The sequence below is a fragment of the Gracilinanus agilis genome, chromosome 2 (genome assembly GCF_016433145.1).
Source record: "Gracilinanus agilis isolate LMUSP501 chromosome 2, AgileGrace, whole genome shotgun sequence".
Lineage (NCBI taxonomy): Eukaryota > Metazoa > Chordata > Mammalia > Didelphimorphia > Didelphidae > Gracilinanus > Gracilinanus agilis.
In genome coordinates, this window is record NC_058131.1 from 218,542,369 (window position 1) to 218,548,369 (window position 6,001).

Here is a 6,001-nt window from a genome sequence, read left to right on the forward strand (position 1 = left end):
AGCAATGGGTCCGACCTCTGCGGCATTTAACTCCGCCCCGAGACTTCCGAGTGGCTGCCATGCTTTAAGTCCCACCCCTAGAGCCTTTTAGACCCGCCCCTGAAGCCTTCTGAGAGGCTATCCAGCTGGAATTCCTCTAATAAGGATCGCTCCCTCTCTGGCCACGCCCTCTGGTCGCTGTCTACTTCAGCTAGGAGAGACTTTTTCAACTTCAGAGGAGGTGTTCTTTCTCCATGGTCCTGACAGTCCTAGGAGAGATTTCCCTAACTCTCCCTCCAGTGAAGATGGCGAAGGCGGTGGCTAATATACGCTAGTCGCTCATCTTAGTATAGCGTTTTGGAGTTGGTACAGCGCATTATGTGCATTTTGGCAAAGCGCTTTATATATACGATCGATCGCATTTGATTTCCCAACAACCCCGGGAGGCAGGTCGTATTATTATCAGCCTCTTTTTTGCAGGTTCAGGGAGGTTCAGTGGAAGTTCGGGGAGGAGGCTTGCCCAGGGTACATAAATCAATCAATAAACATTTATTTTTTAAGAGTTAGTTGTACGCCAGGCTCTGCTAAGCCCTGCGAATACCAAAAATGGCAAAAGACACGGCCTTCCCTCAAGCAGCTTACAATCTGATGGGAGCATAACGTGCAAACTATATGCAGAATAAATAGGAAACAATTAGAGGGAAGGAAGTGGAATTAAGGGGTGTGTGTTGAGAAGGCTTCCTGTAGAAAGTGGGCATTAGTAGGGACTTAACGGAACCGAAAGAAATCAGCAGGCCGAACAGAGGAGGGAGAGCTTTCTAGGCATGGGAGATGGTCAGAGAGATTACCTAAAGCAGAGAGATGGATCCGGGTCTTCTCGCCTCAAATCCAGAGGTCTGTCAGCATGAGGCAGTGAACTGATAGCTGACCTAAGGATGAGGAAAATTCAAATTCAAATCCTGCCTCACTCTCCTTTTGGGATAGAAGGGCAAGTTGAGTCTCACTTTTCTCATATGTTAAAAGAATATCAGTAGCAATTAGTTGCTCTTAGGGTTCTCTAAGTACATGTTGGGTATTATAATATTGTTAGCTATTCTTTTTTTTTTTTTTTATTTTTAAACCCTTAACTTCTGTGTATTAGTTCCTTGGTGGAAGAGAGTTAAGGGTAGGCAATGGGGGTCAAGTGACTTGCCCAGGGTCACACAGCTGGGAAGTATCTGAGGCCAGATTTGAACCTAGGACCTCCTGTCTCTAGGCCTGGCTCTCAATCCACTGAGCTACCCAGCTGCCCCAGCTATTCTTTTTATTATATTATTACACATTGAATAACATTAGAATTAGCAATACAACTTTCTCCCATAACCCATTATGCACCATTGTCTTTAAAATAGAAAAGCTGTAGAGCTCTTTAACTCAGAGAGGAACACTTCCATCATTCAAAGACCTACTAGGAGAGATTTACTGTCTATGAATTCTCTGCAAAGAGGATAGAGTCCTTTCAACTTTTCAACTTTTTTCCAGTGGAAGCTGTAAGAGTGAGATGATAACAGTCTAGTTTTCCCTTTTTTTCTGTAAGCTTTTCCCAGCTGTGTGATCTCTGTGTAAACTATGATGAAGTGTGGGAGGTTTACCAAAAAATCTTTTCCTTGGAAAGGTAGTGTCTTCATATCTGATTCTGGGGTCAGATCTGGCCTCAGACACATCCTAGCTGTGTGACCCTGGGCAGGTCACTTAACCTCAGTCACCTAGCCCTTCTGCTCTTCTGCCCTGGAATTGATACTTAATATTAATTCTAAGACAGAAGGTAAAGGTTAAAAAAAAAGATATATGACTACCATAGAGGATGACATCACAAATTATAGAAGAAAGGAATATGGATAAGGGAAGACTTTGTGCTCAAATCACTGATAGGCTTAAAGATGATAAAATGAACAGTTTTGATTACACAAAATGGGTTTTCATAAACAAAAAATGCAACTAAATCTAAAAAGGAAAAATAATTATACCAAGTCTTTATGGTAAAGGTCTCATTTCCAAGATAATATATAAGGAGCTGATTCAAATTTATAAGAATAAGAGTCATTACTCATCTGATATATAGTCAAAAGATAAGAACAGTTAGTTCTCAAGAGAAGAAATTTAAGTGTCCAATAGCCATAAGGACTATATGCTCCAAATTATTAATAATTAGAGAATTTCAAATAAAGCAATTCTGTGGTTTTTGTCTCACATCTATCAGATTAGAAAAGCTGACAAAAATGGAAAATGGCAAATGTCAGAAAGGCTTTAGGAACATAAGTACGTTATTGTACTATTGATGGAACTATGTTTGGTCTAGCCATTCTAAAAAGCAATTTGGAACTATGACCCCAAAGTTACTAAACTTAACTTTTTGGCATACTTTTAAACTTAGCAATATCACTACTAGGTCTATATCCCAAGAAGTCAAAGAAAGAAGGATAAGTTCTATATGAAAAAAATAACTTTTTTAACAATTCTTTTTGTGATGGCAAAGTACTAGAAACTAACCTTATCAGCTGGAAAATGGCTGAACAAATTATGGTATATGTATATAATGGAAGACTGTTGTGCTCTAAGAAACAATAAAAGATTTGGTTTCAGAAAATCTGGGAAGAAATATGAACTGATATGGACAGAACCAAAAAACAATAGATATAACAATATATACAATATAAAAAATAAACAATTTTGAAATATTTAAGAACACTGTTCAATACAATGACAAGCCGTGATTCTAGAGTTGCATTGATGAAAACAAGTTACCTAAGTACTTATAGAAAGGTAATGTACTCAGAGTGTGGGGTTAAAACATATTTTTTGGACATGGCTAACTTGGGGATTCACTCTGCATGCTGACTAATTTTTTAAAGGGATTTTTTCTCTCATTTTTCCAGTGAGGCAGGGAAGGGGAGAGGGAGAGAGAATAAATGCTTGGTAACTGAAAAAATTAAATAAAAAAGCCAATAGGAGTTGCACAATAATGTGCAAATCCATATTGTGAATTAAATTGAAATGAGTTCAAATCCTTTCTCACTTACTAGCTGTGTAGTCCAGGGAAAGTCACTTAAACTGTGTCTCAGTTTCTTCATTTGTAAAATACAAGGGTGGAATGTGATGCCTTCTAAGGTCCCTTCCATCTCTAAATCTATGATCCTATGAAACAGGAAAATGAGCTTATATTACTGAACCAAAGTTTTCTCCAAATCCTCCTATATAATTACAGGCATTAGTTTCATAACATGATCTGCTGTAGTCTCCTTTACTGTTTCATCTTACTGAGAAGTAAATAAATAAATAATGTTCCAATTAAGATCTTAATCCTTCCTTACCTAAATCTAACATGATTATCGAATAAATGATAATACCCTCATAATACCCTCAAGTGATTGGACAGTGAGTTATCACTTTAAGATTGTAAATGAAGAAGTTTCTCTCTCTCTCTCTCTCTCTCTCTCTCTCTCTCTCTCTCTCTCTCTCTCTTTCTCTCTCTCTCTCTCTCCCTTCTCTCCCCTCTAATTCCCTCTCTACGACTCTGTGTGTCTCTGTGTCTTTTTGTCTCTCTGTTTTAGTGAATAAACTTTCATGAGCAAATGATTATTTTTCATGATTTTCTAGGTAAGGTAGCAAAACTCCCTTGTAGAAATATGTATGAAAATGTATAAATATCAGGCTTCTCAGAAGAGGCAGCATGGCTTAGTGGAAAGAACTGGCCTGGATGTCAGAAAACCTAGGTTCAAGTCTTACCTCTCATCTCTCCTGGCCATGTGAACCTGGGAAGGTCCCTTAAAATCAGCGTCCCAGACAGTTCCCCAAAAGTATTAAGTTGCTAAACAGTTAATAGCTAATAATGAAGAGTTCTCCCCAACAGGAGTTCCCTACATTAATGAAGTCACAGGTCTAAGAGTCAATATCTCTGCCACTGTAGTCAGTGATGAGGACAAAAAGACAAAAATGAAATAATCCCAATCATCAGGGAGGGGGAAGTGTGTGGGATGGGGGAGGAATATACATGTGCAAAAATGAGTTTGTTCCCCAAAAGTCAATCCTTTCCTGGCTTCTATATTCCCATTCCCTGCCATCAAATGACTTCAAAAAAAGCCCCGTTTCTTTTCTTGCCAGCCTTATTTGACTTGCACTTTCAATCTCCAGTAAACATCCTAAGCACTTGTGATGTTCAGCTGATCCTCCACAGATAATTACTGACCTTTATACAGGGTGTCCCCAATGCAGTTTTAAGTTTTTAAAATTTTTTTCATTTGAACCTCAGTCCAACCCTGTAAGGCAGTGATTCCCAAAGTGGGTGCCACCGCCTCCTGGTGGGTGCTACAGCGATCCAGGGAGGCGGTGATGGCCACAGATGCATTTATCTTTCCTATTAATTGCTATTAAAATTTGTTTAAAATTAATTTCCAGGGGCACTAAGTAATTTTCTTCTGGAAAGGGGGCAGTAGGCCAAAAAAGTTTTGGGAACCACTGCAAGGATAGATGCTATTATCCGTATTTTATAGATAAGGGAGCTCATCTATAGGTTCAGAAAAGTTGTGACTTACCTATTGTCACCAAGATAGGATCAGAAGCGAGATTTGGACATCTATCCACTATGTTGCCCTGCAAATTCTCCCTTGCTGTTTGTCCTCCATTTCTGGGAGGGGTTGTGGGTTCACCTGGCCACTGTCCCTGTTCTTGGTTCTCTTCTCCAGGTTAGCTTACTATTATTGGCCTCAGTAGAGCCTGAGTGCTCCAGCTCCCCAATGCATCATTACCTCTTCTCCCTCGGAAATGGTGCTGACTCTGAAATATTACAGTGTGGTAAGGCGTGACAAGCATGAGGAATGGAGACAAACATGGGACAATGTAGAGTGAAGACAGCTCTACCAGATGAACATAATCTGGAGTGACTTTCTTATTGTTGTTGAATTGTTTTTCAGCCACACACACACAGATTGGTTAGGGTCTAAGGCCAGATTTGAACTCGGGAAAACTGGAGTCATCCTGACTCCAGGGCCAGCACTCTAAGCACAATGCCACTTAGCTTGCCCTATCCAAAGTGGTCACTATCATGAAAATGAGAAGAGTACTCAATGGAAGTCAAACTGAGTAACTGGAGCATCCATTAATGGTCTCAGGAAACAGATAAAGAAACATGTCTCCCTCCCTCTAAGCGGCAGAGAGTCAAAGGACTAAGGGGCCTGAATACCAAACATATTGTTAGAGGCGATTACGGTGGCCAAGATTTAGAACCAGAAGGGAGTTTAAGAAGTCACCAAGTCTAACCTCCTCACTTTTTAGGTATAAAGTGACTTGCTCAAGGTCACACAGGTATGTAAACACAGGAGATTGCATTTTAATTTATAATTATTTATTAAATTAAAAAGTGGGCCAGAGAAAGAAAAAGCACCAACCACATGTAGCTGGCCACTTTCTTTGCTGCCTTCTTTCCCAACCAGCTATGCCAGCCTTGGGTCAGACTGTGAGCCTCCTCAGCCTATGATTCCAAGGGAAAGTAGTGACTTTTGCTCCCCTCTGCCAATTTATGCTCCTATCTATGTCCCTTTTCAAGCCTTTTTGTTTGATGTTGAGCCATTTAACAGTTCCATGGACTTTCTTTCCACAATATTTGCCTATCTCCTTCAGTTTTCAACAAACCATTTCCACAAAAAGAGTTTAAAAAAAGATAAACAAAAGCAGTTGAGCAAAATCAACTAACATATCAATTAGTTCTGATAATATATGAAATATTTCAAACTCATAATCTCCCTTTTCTGCAAAGCAGTTAAAGAAACACATCTTTCAATTCTTCTCTGGAGCCAAGTGTGGTTTAATGACAGATTTACAATGCTTCTCCTGCCAAAACACACACACAATGGATTTGTGCTTTAGGATGGATTCATTTTCAATGATTTCCTTGGTCTTTTTCATGCACCAGTACTTTTCTTTTCTTTTCTTTTTCCAGGAGGATGGGCAGGAAGAGATGAAAAAAATAATGTGTTTCTCATGAGGA